This window comes from Macrobrachium nipponense, chromosome 4 (genome assembly GCF_015104395.2).
Source record: "Macrobrachium nipponense isolate FS-2020 chromosome 4, ASM1510439v2, whole genome shotgun sequence".
NCBI classification, from domain to species: domain Eukaryota; kingdom Metazoa; phylum Arthropoda; class Malacostraca; order Decapoda; family Palaemonidae; genus Macrobrachium; species Macrobrachium nipponense.
In genome coordinates, this window is record NC_061100.1 from 120,356,103 (window position 1) to 120,370,371 (window position 14,269).

The 14,269-nt window shown below is 36.5% G+C and overlaps 1 protein-coding gene across 1 annotated transcript in view; it reads right to left on the bottom strand.

Moving 5' to 3' along the window:
- LOC135211101 (leucine-rich repeat-containing protein 24-like) overlaps positions 1 to 14,269 on the bottom strand; it is a 243,923-nt gene that overhangs the window by 50,517 nt on the left and 179,137 nt on the right. The window contains exon 2 of the mRNA XM_064244184.1: positions 10,153 to 10,241. The gene's annotated coding sequence lies outside the window, so the exon portion shown is untranslated. The remainder of the gene's footprint in view (positions 1 to 10,152; positions 10,242 to 14,269) is intronic.

Consider the following 14,269-nt stretch of genomic DNA (forward strand, 5'->3'; position numbering starts at 1 on the left):
AATCTCCATTAACATATCTTCTTATTTCTCCATTAAGAGAGAAAAATTTCCATTAAGATTCATATTCCTGTGAAACTATGTTGCACAGTTTATATGATAAATTACGTGATGTATGTCACTTGGCGGGTTAATTCATGTCTTTGTGAATTTATATCTTGATATTTAACTAGCTCATTTATGTAAATGCGGTCGGGGTTACGTCTCAAAGAAGCTTTTAAAAACGTATATACATATATTCTCAGGTATATATATAAATAAATAGTGTACACACACACACACACACACACACACACACACACATATATATATATATATATATATATATATATATATCTGAAACCACAGGAAAAGCTTGAAAAGAAACGAATGTCAAGTTTTTCCGTGTAATTAACACATCTTCCGGGCATGATGTATATACGTGTTTATATATGTATATATATAAATATGTGTGTATGTATGTATATGTCTCATCATATTTCCATATGTATACGCTCTAACAATTATCTTGACCTGACTATCGTTAAAATACAGATTAAAAATGAAGATAAATATATAAAGAAAATATGAATTTGCTTGGCAAGTCATATATACTTCAGTGCTTGTGCAAAATAGTCGCATACGTGTACATGCGCGCGTGCGTATGATTATCTCTTTATGTGTGTGATTTTTCTCTGATAAAAGTCCTCCTCCTCTTGAAGATCAAGTGGCTTTGGAGAAAAACGCGGCATCAATCACAGCCTCATTCATCCTCTAATTGCCAAGAGCAGAGAAGAAAACTTCCGCAAAAACTTCGACAACTTCAATGGCACTCCATGGTTTTAAACAAAAGCCTCATTAACAGAATGCCGGCGGCACCACATGCTATTCTACTCCTCTCCGTAACGCTTGCATTCTCATGCTTTCTTGCATTCGACTGCTTTCTAGACATCCAAGACTGTGTGCTAAAATATCAGTGCAAGACTCGTTCTCCTTTCTGCCAACCCTTAAGACCCCTGCAACTACCTACATGTTATCGACATGTTGAACCCTCTACCTTAGAAAATATTTCATTCATACTATAGCTGGTTCAGTTAAGGTAGATTCTTGAGTGAGCCCCTATGCCTACGAGACGTTTGTTTGCCGGGCCGCTGATTTGCCGGGAGCTGCCTACCTTCCGGTACCAGCCAATCAGCTGTCGCCAAACAAACGTCTCGTGAGCATAGGGCTCATCCAAGAATCTACCTTAAGTGAACCAGCTATAGCCCTCAACCCGGAATAAAAGGAGGGTTTCGCCCGTTTCCAAGCATTACTTATATTTATAGCAAATTTATACGTCATAATGAAATGTGAAGGCAACAGCGTAAGAGCTATTCTAACTTTAATAGGCTTTTTTACTTCCTCCGTGCGCTGTAGGCATTACTTAAGATTCTTTGTAGCATCTCTTCGGCCCCTCGCTGCAACACCTTTCATTCCCTTTGCTGTGCCTCCTTTCAAGCTCTTCTTCTTCTTCCGTCTTACTTTCCGCCCTCTCCTAACAAGTGATTCGTGGTGCAGCTGCGAGGTTTTCCTCCTGTTACACCTTTCAAACTTTTTACTGTCATTTTCCGTTCCAGCGCTGAATGACCTCATAGGTCCCAGTACTTGGCCTTTGGCCTAAATTCTATATTCAATTCCGTTCTTATTTCCTCCATTCAAACAATGAAAACTTCGTGATTAGTTTTAAATTTAGAAAATATTTCTAATGCATAAGACTTATACTGGCACGTTTTTTCACAAGAGGCCGGTGAAAATTTAGAATATCTGAAAAATAGGGTTTTAGCAATTTAAAAAAATTCTTCAGGTAAGCTTTTATATTTTATTTCCAAGCGAATAAAAATAGAGCTATAGGTGCACATGCATGTATATGAACGTGGCAACATATATACGAAGGATTGCAGAGAGAGAGAGAGAGAGAGAGAGAGAGAGAGAGAGAGAGAGAGAGAGAGAGAGAGAGAGAGAAATTACTTCATATATCATCAGTAATCCGATTTCCTATTCGCAACTCTGTTAACTCAAAGGGGCGGTATTCACAACAGAAAGCTCACGATGAAAAATACACGAGAAGTTTATATAGTAGATTATTCGATTGTCCTGCAATTTGACGATCTAGATTTCATTGCGTCAGAGAGATATCCTGGTTGCCAAACTTGTATTCATGAATGGGACACGACCCACAATCGGATCGACAGCAATGAAAGTAGGCTGCTCCAATCTCCTCCCTGACACGTGCTTTATAAACTGGGAGAGAATTGATACTAGAAATTTAAGGACAGAGAGAGAGAGAGAGAGAGAGAGAGAGAGAGAGAGAGAGAGAGAGAGAGAGAGAGAGTCAGATTAACGCAATGATTTTTCTGCTGTTCGAATATTCCAGAAATACTTTTATCACCACATCAGATTCCAGAATGATCGCCTTTAACTTAGTGCGATCGATTTTTAGCCTCGATCATGAGAATAAAAAATAGCAGATAAAATAGTCATTCACGTAATGTCTCCCATTACAAGCAAATATAATGCGCACATTAGTCTTGCTGTAAGAATAGATTAAGATCCCGTTGTGTTTTGGGAACGTTTATTAAAAAAACTGAAATTCACTACAGTTTCAAGACCAATTGGTCTCCTCTTCAGGTAGTTACAATATAATACAATAAAAGAAAGAAAGGTACAAATGCTGAGAGAGGAAGAAATAATTAGTGCCATCTTCGGTCATTTTTTTCTCTGAACATCTGTAATTTACTTTCTGTTACTGTATTGTACTGTAACCACCTGAAGAGGAGGCCATTTGGTCTTGAAATTGTGGTGAATTTTAGTGTTTTAAATACATCTTTCCAGAACACAGCGGAATTTTAATTTGCTCTCATAACAATTCCTGAAAGCTTCTGTTGTTCTACACAGAAAATTTTAGTGTTTTTAATACATCTTTCCAGAACACAGCGGAATTTGTTCTCATAACAATTCCTGAAAGCTTCTGTTGTTCTACACAGACTTGAAACGGAATGCCGAGCTGTTCCTCGCTATGCGTATCACAAATATTTAAATTCGAATTGGGGTCAAAGAAAAAAACTCTCACCCAACAGCCAATGCAAATCCAGGAGCAACCTCCTTAAACACGCCGCTCCCCTTTTAGTATCGTTACTATGTTTGAGTTCGTAGATCCATACATCATCCGACGGATCACAAGAACGTAGAATTAATTGACGGAAAACGATAGCTTACGATACCACGATTGGTCGAGTGTTTATACATTTCGCTTCGAGGACCGACACCTTGTGAAGAAGACAGTGTTGTATTCTCTCTCTCTCTCTCTCTCTCTCTCTCTCTCTCTCTCTCTCTCAGATAATACAAGCGTACGACTTAATGAGAGAGAGAGAGAGAGAGAGAGAGAGAGAGAGACCTTACCTTACAGACCTTACATCTTGTTCGGGTTGCCCCAGGTCCCTCAGTGTGAGGCACCTCTAATGTCTACCAGAGAGTTGCTAGTACATCTTCCGGTATATTTTGCATCTTCCAATCTTGGATGGTCTGGGATGCAGTTTAGATATTTGTCGAGCTTATTCTTAAACACATCTACGCTCACTCCTGATATATTCCTCAGATGAGCTGGCAACGCATTGAATAGACGCTGCATTATCGATGCTGTTGCGTAGTGGATTAATGTCCTGTGTGCTTTCCTTATTTTTCTGTATAGTTTTGGGCACTATTAATCTACCTCTGCTTGCTCTTTCTGATATTTTTAGTTCCATGATATTTTCTGCTATTCCTTCTATCTGTTTCCATGCCTGAATTATCATGTAGCGTTCTCTTCTCCTTTCTAGACTATATAATTTTAAGGATTGTAGTCTTTCCCAGTAGTCTAGGTCCTTAACTTCTTCTATTCTAGCTGTAAAGGACCTTTGTACACTCTCTATTTGTGCAATATCCTTTTGATAGTGTGGGTACCATATCATATTGCAATATTCAAGTGGACTACGAACATATGTTTTATAAAGCATAATCATGTGTTCAGCTTTTCTTGTTTTGAAGTGCCGTAACAACATTCCCATTTTTGCTTTACATTTTGCCAACAGAGTTGCTATTTGATCATTGCATAACATGTTCCTATTCATCATCACACCAAGGTCTTTAACTGCTTCCTTATTTGTGATGGTCTCATTATTAGGTCCCTTATATGCATATAGCTTTCTTTCTCTGTCTCCATAATTTATTGATTCAAATTTATCAGAGTTAAATACCATCCTATTTTACCTCTGCCCAATCATATACTTTGTTAAGGTCTCTTTGTAGAGCGTTCCTATCTTCATCACAAGTTAATTTCTCTACTTATTCTTGTGTCATCTGCGAAACTACTCACTACCGAATCCTTCACATTATTGTCTATGTCTTCAATCATAATAACAAACAGTATTGCAGCTAACACCGTACCTTGCGGCACACCGGATATTACCTTGACTTCATCCGATTTCTCGTCGTTTGCAATAACTATCTGTTTTCTGTTGTGTAAAAATTCTTTTAACCATCTTCCTACTTTATCCACGATATTGTGTTTTCTAATTTTCTTCGCAATAATATTATGGTCTACTTTATCAAAAGCTTTTTGCAAAGTCTAAATAAACCACATCTGTTTCATTTCCGCTTTTCATATTTTTGAATATGTTCTCACGGTGGACTAACAGTTGGGTTTGTGTACTTTTTCCGGGTACGAAACCATGTTGTCCTTTATTAAACAAATTATTTTTTATTAAAGGTTTCATAATATTTTTCTTCATTACCCTTTCATACACTTTCATAATATGTGATGTTAGACTCACAGGCCTATAATTACTTGCCTCTAGTCTTGATCCACTTTTGAAAGTAGGGGTAATATATGCTAATTTGTGCTCATCATAAATCTTGCCTGTATCTACACTTTGTCTTAATAATATTGCAAGTGGCTTTGCGATAGAATGAACTACTTTCTTTAACAAAATAGCAGGATTCCATCAGGCCCTGCAGCAGCTCCATTTTTAATTCATTAATAGCCTGCACAATATCAGCTTCATTAATATCTATGTCAGCTAAATATTCACTATTTTCATCCCTTACTTCTATATCATTATCTTCATTATCTATCTAGGGGTGAATTCTCTCTTATATCGTTCTGCAGTATGTTGCAAATTTCCTTTTTTTCATTCGTTAATCTCCCTTCAATTCTCAGAGGGCCTATTTTCTATTCTTCTTTTATTCATCTTCTTCGCATATGAGTATAATAGCTTGGGGTTTTGCTTGATATTTAATAGGGTTTTTTCTTCCAAGTCCCGTTTTTCATTTTCTTTTGATTGTATAATCTTTTGTTCTGCATTTTCTATCTTACTTTTTAGTTCTATAACTTTCCATGCATTTTTTTCTTTTGCAAGAAGTTTTTTCCACTTTCTGATTTTCTGGAACAAGATCCTTCTGTCTCTTGGTATGCATGAATGATGTTTACTTTTCTTCTTCGGTATATATTTTTCCACTATTTTCTCCAATATTTTATATAATATCTCCGTATTTACCCTTATGTCATCACTTACGAAAATGTTATCCCAATCTTTGTTTAATTCTTCATTAATTTCTGACCATTTTATATTTTTACTGTAGAAGTTGTATTTTCCATATCCTTCCCACTTTTTCATTTCTTGCTTATCTCTATTTTCACTTGCTTTGGAATGAACTGTTAATTCTATGACATTATGGTCTGAATATTCGCATTATAAACTATTATTTCTTTAACATAATTCACCTCGTTCACAAATACTAGGTCTAAAGTATTTTCCTTTCTTGTTGGCAGGTGATTTATTTGTTGAATGTTGTATTCTAGTAGCATATCTAATAGCTTTTCAAATTGCCTCTTATCTTCTGCACTACTATTACTCTCTTTTTTATATGTATAAGTACAACCACAATCTCCTATTCGTTCTTTCCATTCTACGAAAGGAAAGTTGAAGTCACCAGATAGGAGAATAGTCCAGTCCTTGTGATTTCTACATATATCATCCAATTTTTCAATTATTAAGTCAAACTCTTTAGTATTAGGAGGTCTATATATTACTATGTTCATCAATTTTTCAGATTCAAATTCTACCGCTATTAGTTCACATTCTGAGTTACTATATTTCTCATATATTTTTCCTTGTTTTTTGTCTTTCCCATATATTGCGGTTCCCCCTTGATTCCTATTTTTCTATCTGATCTATAAGTTTGGAACCTTTTATTTGATCATCATTCCCAGTCTCTTGGGAATACCAGGTTTCACTTATATTCATTATATCTATTTTCTTTTCATTTTGGTTAGTTCTTCTAAGTACTCTATTTTTCTTTTTGAGTTTACTCGTAACTAAACCCTGCGCATTCATCACTATGATGGTTTTGCGTGTTTTCTCCTTCATTTAATACTGGTAGTAATAAGGATTTTCCCAATGTCTTCTTTCCATGTTTCTGGTATGTTGTTCTTTTTTTTCATTTCCCCCCCCCAGGAAATTTCTTGACATTAAAAAATCCAACTTTTCCATAATATTTGATCTTCCTTCATCATAATTATTCATTTTGTGTCTGAATCAGAGAGAGACTGATTTAAAATCTTCAGCCTCTCTCTCTCTCTCTCTCTCTCTCTCTTTTAAGAGGGTACAGGTTGGCAAGCGCTTCTGTCTGAGAGAGAGAGAGAGAGAGAGAGAGAGAGAGAGAGAGAGAGAGAGAGAATGTTGGTATGCAAATTCCAAGGGGAGAAAGAGAGAGAGGCCGCAAATGCGTGAAAATCAAACATGCATTGCAAACCACGAAAAAAAAACGTTAAACAAACAAACAACCATCGCTTCCCCCAAGACGGGACATACAAAGCAAACTGCAACTCCTGATACGGACGTGCTTCCTGAATACCCAAATCTCGGCACACCCGTCTGTCTGTCAATCAATGTTCACTTAGGCTATTTACACAGGTTGCTGCCACCTTGCTTGTCGCTTGCACCCCCCAAATTACTTTCCCACTACTGTTGATTTTAGTAGAAGTTCGTAACATTCTCTCTCTCTCTCTCTCTCTCTCTCTCTCTCTCTCTCTCTCCTCTCACAGATAACGCGAACATGCAACTTAATGAAGGGCGAGTGATAGAAATACTTAGGAAGATTATTTGGTTTCGAACTATCGGCCATCTCGCCTGGCGACAGAGAGAGAGAGAGATAGACGTTTGTATGCAAGTTTCGGGGAGCTCTCTCTCTCTCTCTCTCTCTCTCTCTCTCTCTCTCTCTCTCTCTCTCTCACACACACACACGCGTCCTGACTTCCGCCCCCACATCGAAGCCATCTAAATCCACGCCGCATTATGTCTTTTTTATACTCGACCGAGACATTTAATGACGAATCATCACCCAAAACAAGGAATTGAATAAGTACCCAGGAGGTAAAAAGAAAAGAAAAGAAAAAAAAGTCCCGAGCAGCGTAGATATTGCTTTCATTGACAGTTATTTATTTATCAAAGGCCGACGTAGGATGCCAAGGCATCAAAGACACAAAGAGAATACCATTTATAGCGTATCTGTTTTCAGTATTATTATTATTAGTAGTAGTAGATGGCACTGAAATTCTCAGTGGATATGGTTCTTCCTTTTAGGGTGAGGAGGAGATGAACCAGGGCCGTCTGCGAATGCCTATGAACAACAAGAAAAGAGGAGTCTGAAAATAAGCCAATGAAAATAATTAGCTGTTTCAAGAACCGTAAATATACAAAGTCATCAGCGTTAGAGAAGATTTGTGCTAAAATCGTTCACCTTTCTCATATTTAAAGTGAAGGATTTTAGCACAATTTATTTTTAACGCTAATAATTTTAATATACTTTTGATTCTTCAACAACATATTTTTTTCATTCGCTCTCTTTAAATCCTCCTCTTTTCTATTGTTGCTTTTCCTCTTGAGCAAAGCCTTGTGATATAATATTTCCGCATGCAATAACCTTTGAACAATTATTTCATAATAATAAACGAACTTCCGCGTTAGAGGCCAAATATTACATGTAAAAAAAGCCTAGTTTAGGGCCCGACTCGTAAGCAGAGCATCGCAGCAAATAGATAAATTCCGGGCGGCCGAAATCTTCTTGGGAAAGTCTATTCTAAGGTGACGAATGAACGCACTAATGAATTCCGGTGTTAACGATGTTGGGTTAATCTCCTAATCAAACGCAGGATTAAATTTGATCGACGGAGTCGAGCTCTCTGACTCCGGGCGCTGGAGATTGCCGGCATTCGGACATTTATCTCCTGCGAATGTATTTATTATGCCCACGATGACTTACTCCGAGTGCGAACTTTCGGCGCGCGAGGGAAAGCGATACTTTGAGAATTTGCATACGGTGGCGTGAATCGGGATGTGAATGTATTTAAAGCATATCTATAATAATATATATATATATATTATATAATATATATATATATGATATATATATATATATATATTGCATGTATGCATATATATAAAATGTATATACATACATACACACACCCACATGCATATATATATATATATATATATATATATAATATATATATATATATATGTCTATGTACGTGCTACCTATAATGGAGCCATCACTTCTTATGATAACTGTACTTAGCAATTATCCACCAAAGACGCTCTGTACGATGGGTATGTGGATGACACAGGAGAGTCGTATGGAATGGAATAGTTTTCATGGGGCTTTTGAGACTGTACTCTTCTTAAAGGTTAATGCTTCTAGTATTCAAACGTTTCTGAAAAACTTGTCTGTGAGTATTAATGTGGAAGTTTTGCAGTTTCATAAAATAATATTGTATCTTTTCCAGCAAAATTTGGCTGGTTGGAAACTAAGAGGAGCCTTTGGAAGCAAGATTAAGTAAGCACGTCATGTGAAGTCTACACGAAAATATTTTTAAGATGGGTAAGATATAATGTCCATAAATGTAAATATAAAAAAGCTATTTCTTCTTGGTGAGATTATTAGTGTGACAGTTTCATGGGTGAAGAAATTTCATTACAACGCACTGTTATTACATCTAATAATACATTTTAATAATTGGCGTGACTTCATATATGAAAGTCAGAGGACCAATTCTGAGCAAAGGAAGGGGTCTAATATATTTTTACGGGACGTGTATCTTATACCACAAAAGGTAACCTTAATGTTGGATAAAGAATTATAATAAAAAACTGAGTTCGGACATTATACTGTTCCATTTTGTCTTAATTGTATTCTTATATATTTCTACTGCCTCCTTAAGGGTTAAGAATATTTGGGTAAGACAGGACCTTTTGTAAACATAAGGCGTGATAATGAATATATTAACGATGCGACAAGTATTGTTAGTGCTATTACTTCCAAGAAGTACTTGAGTTATCTCTTCAAATTGTGGTTGAGAGCATACCGCCACGTAGTTTGTCTTCTGAGTTTGTTACTCATACTCATTATAGGCTTACACACACACACGCACACACATGCGCACGCACGCACGCACACACACACCACACGCACGCACGCACACACAGAAGTACACTAACAGAAACTTGCGCTGGCAGAAGCCCAACCTTTGAACATGACTGATAATCCATGGTCGCCATATTGGATAGGTTCGGTTGACCTATCATAAGTGTATCTGTATGAGGTGAAACCCCCGAAATAGAATGGCTCTGATGTTCTGACCTCACATAAGTCAAATGCTCCCTTAGTTTCTTTTCCCTCATTGGTTATTTATTCACTATTTATATTGGTTTCGAAGATTATTCAACTCTGATTTCACTCCTCGCAGCGTCTTAGGCGCACACGTAGATGGCATGATGTGTGTGTGTATAAAAAAAAATCATCTTTTTCAGACTCCCCAACAATGTAGTGAACTTTGCGCAAATCACTTAAAACATCGGAGTTTTTAGAGAAAAAATGAACAAATCAATAATAACATTTGAATTGGTTGAGAAAAGACATCGAGAGAGAATCGTGATTGTCAAGCATAATAGATAAGTGTCCTTAACTACTGCAACAAAAAGGACGTAAAAACATACAATATATAAAAGAAAAACAAAGATACCGCATGTGGCAAAGGCACAAAAGGCTAAAAGATATTATATATCACTGTGCGATACATTTTTTGAAATCAGTTCTTACCTTAGCGACAGAATTTTTTCATTCCAATATTCGTGTTGTTGAACGCACTCCTTACAAGAAAGTACGACTAGCAGGGCTGTGTTCTCAATCTGAAATATGGAGAAAATTGCAATATTTACTCCTCCTTAGTGAAATCGTGGACGCTGTTTTCAGAAACATTATGACTCATGAAATGAGTAGGCGATATGTATAAAGTCTATTGATAAGCACATGCAAACTGAAAGGAAAGTATAGGTCGCAGTTGATTTAATACACAACATGGCAGTGTTTGATCACAGTCTATTCTAGATTTTAAAGCTCTCAAACTCGACAACATTCACTTTACATTTTACCTTACAAAATTTTTGTGTTGTATTGATAAAGACATTTCTGTTGTCTCTGTAAAGAAAAAATACGCATATATATATATCTATATATATATAAATATATATATATCTATATATATATATATTCTTAAATATATATATATATGTGTGTGTGTGTGTGTGTGTGTGTGTGTGTGTGTGTGTGTGTGTGTGTGTGTATATATATCACACATATCCACAGGTGAAAAATAAGAGATATGTGGATATGTGTGGTAAATGAATCACCTGCTAAAGTGGTTTATAATCATATATATCTATATATATATATATATATATATATATATCTACTATATATACATACATATTATGAATATATATGTATACCTAAATCTATCTACCTATCTATCTATAAGTAGTATATGTATATCATTGCTTCCAACGCCAAAACCAGTTTGTTCATCTTCAAACTTTTTATCATATCCTTTCTTTAGCCTTTTGAGAATACGAATACGAAATATTTTCATTACAACCATAGCTACCATATTCAATCAGGTCATCTTTGTTTACAACGTTACTCACGACTTCGTGCATTGTTTCCTCAATCCATATATATGCTTCTGAGCATTCAGGTGTCGTTTCATTTTCAGCTAAAATGAGCTGTGCAGTGATTCCAGTATAACCTATTACTTTCCATTGCCTGATTTTTTTTTTTAGTTTTCGGTAAAAGAAAACTATTGAAATGTCTATTTGTCTGTCTGTCCGCACTTTTCTATCCGCATCAGATCTTAAAAACTACTGAGGCTAGAGAGCTGGAAATTGGTGACCATCCACCCTCCAATCATCATTTTGCAACCCTCTACCTTTAATACATTTTATTTTATTTAAGGTTAAAATTGTGGTGCTAACAATACAGGCCACCACTGAGCCGTGGCTGAAAGTTTCATGGGTCGCCACTGAGAGTCATGGGCCGTGACTGAAATTTTCATACAGCATTATATGCTGTACAGCACACTCGATTACACCATTTTATTATCGAATCCATTGTGGAAAGTAGGAATTCACTAATATTCACATTCAGGCCTTTGTTAGTGTCTGGTATACTATGTAGTTAAATTAGCCCTAACTTATCTCTTATCGTGGCATCACAAAATGTTGTGGCCAGTGTTGTATTACACACACACACACACACACACACACACACACACACATATATATATATATATATATATATATATATATATATATATATATATATATATATGTATGTATGTATGTATATGTATATATATATATGCATAATAAATATATGCATATATACACATATCTTTGTGCATATATATGTATACATACATACAGGCATGTCTGTGGAATCTAAACGTTAATGTCTCAATCTACAACCCGAATACCATACATACACTGTACATGGTGCAGACCTCGGGCCCTGAACTCGTAATCAGTGGCAATGAAATTTGCACAGCGAACAGGGCAGAGTTATGTAGCTGGTCTTGAGCGCCTCCGTTATACAGGAATTTCCATGGACGTTGTTGTTAGAATAACGCGGCCTTATATTATCATGCCCTCTTATATCTTTTTCTTATATTATCATGCCCTCTTGTATCTTTTTAAGTCGTCAGAAACCCGATCGGTGAAAAACAGCGAAGCAAAATGAACTGCCAAGAGTCCTGGGGAAATGACTTTTCTAGAGGCCGATGGGAATGAATGCTCAGAAAAATTCAATCCACCTGAATGAACTCTTTCTTATTCGTCAAGTGTATCAGGAGGTAATTACATAATGCTTGGATAAGCGCGCACGAAATGTCCCACCTGTACAGGGAATGAGTGCCGTCACTTCGTCAAGGATCATAATTGCAAACGAAATTCCGGAATTACGAGTTGTAGAAGCACTCCACACAAGCCCAAGGAGGAATATTTTACCTGCGCTATTCGCTAGGCTAATGAAGACACCGCGCCTTTAATTTATATGCATTAACACCTCCAGCTACTGGTTTCCCTTTCTGTAAAGGCACTACGATAACTCACGGAAGGGAACGCAACGCTCCCACTAGTTTAACAATTACGTTTCCCTCGATAATGAAAGAGAAAGTGACAATGTATCGTGCGCATTTGATTTACATTGGTTCCTTGGAGAGAGAGAGAGAGAGAGAGAGAGAGAGAGAGAGAGAGAGAGAGAGAGAGTACAATGTTTGTCATAAAAACCATTTCATGTTGCGTTAGTGTCAAGTTGTCACTCATTTTTATCGTAAATTCTAAATGATATTCGAAGTTAGAGTATAAAACAAGAAACTGTATTCGCTGTTAGGTAATGAAGGAATAGATAGTTGGAATATATTACGAACAGTGAATGATAGAAATCTGACGTTAAACTCACCGTTAAGCAATTAAGGTAAACTTACTCAGAGAAAGACTGCCCTTGCCAACCAAATCTTTGCAACTAAGGTAGAAATAGAGTAAGTGAAAAACTCGCCGAAGCTACTTTGGCACAATCGAGTTTTCTGTGCAGCGTGTAATGCTGTATGAAACTCTTAGCCACGGCCCATGAAACTTTCAGCCACGGCCCGATGGTGGCCTGTCTTATAGCGATGCCAGACGCACGATCATGGCTGACTTTAACCGTAAATAAAATAAAAGATACTGAGGCTAGAGGGCTGCAGTTGGTACATTTGATGATTGAAGGGTGGATGATCAACATACCAATTTGCACCCCTCTTGCCTCTATACTTTTTAAGATCTGAGGGCGGACGGACAGGCAAATACCTGTATCAAGGGTTTTCTTTTACAAAAACTAAAAGAACTAGCTTCCATATAATTTCTCGCTGATGCTAACACTTTACTGGAATGTAAGCCTTTAAAATATTTTCAAATGCAAGACTTCTATACATTATTTAAAATTCAAGAGGGTAAGAAATTCCTTTGAAGTGTATTTCAGGTTATTCTATTTCAGGATTTTCAGCTAAATAATTATTTAAAGTTACGAGGTTCTTAGAGCCTCAAAATTTCAAGGCATGCTGACATTTATTTATGGGAAAAACTGCGTTTGAAGGTACACGGCAATTGACGCGTTCCATAATAATATAAGACGTGCTTGAAAACTAAATGATAAATACACTGTATAAACACTAACATTTACTGCCAATTAAGTACGAACTTAAGACAAGAGGTTCTCAAATTGCTTTTGTAAAACCTACTGTAATCTGTAACATCACTACTGTAATCTCCGGTATCTGTTATTATTTTTCTTTGAATTCAGATATGATGACGCATACATTTTAGTTTTCTGTAAAAGAGAACTGTTGAAATGGCAATATGTCTGTCCGTCCGCACTTTTTCTGTCCGCCTTTAGATCTTAAAAGTTACTGAGGCTAGAGGGCTGAAAATTGTTATGTTGATCATGCAGCCTCCAATCATGAATCATACCAAATTACAGCCCTCTAGCCTCAGTAGTTTTTATGTTATTTAATGGTAAGTTTAGCCATGGATCGTGCATGTGGTACCGCTATGATGCCAGTTGGCAACGCATCTTCACTTGATCGCATCTGGGGAAGAACTGAATGCTACCAGATCGTGGCTGAGAGCTTGATATTGCATCACTCCGAGTTTCATAAATTATTATATGTTGAACAGAAAACTAAAAAAATTTCGTTGCAAGTTTTACTTGTTTCTGGTTATGTTTCATTCAGTTAAAAATGAAAGACATCTCATACATGATGTTGCATAGCAAAGGTACTAGGATACAGTCATTTCTGTAAATAGTTGCAAGTTGTTAGATTTAATAACGAAAATAGTGCAGCTTT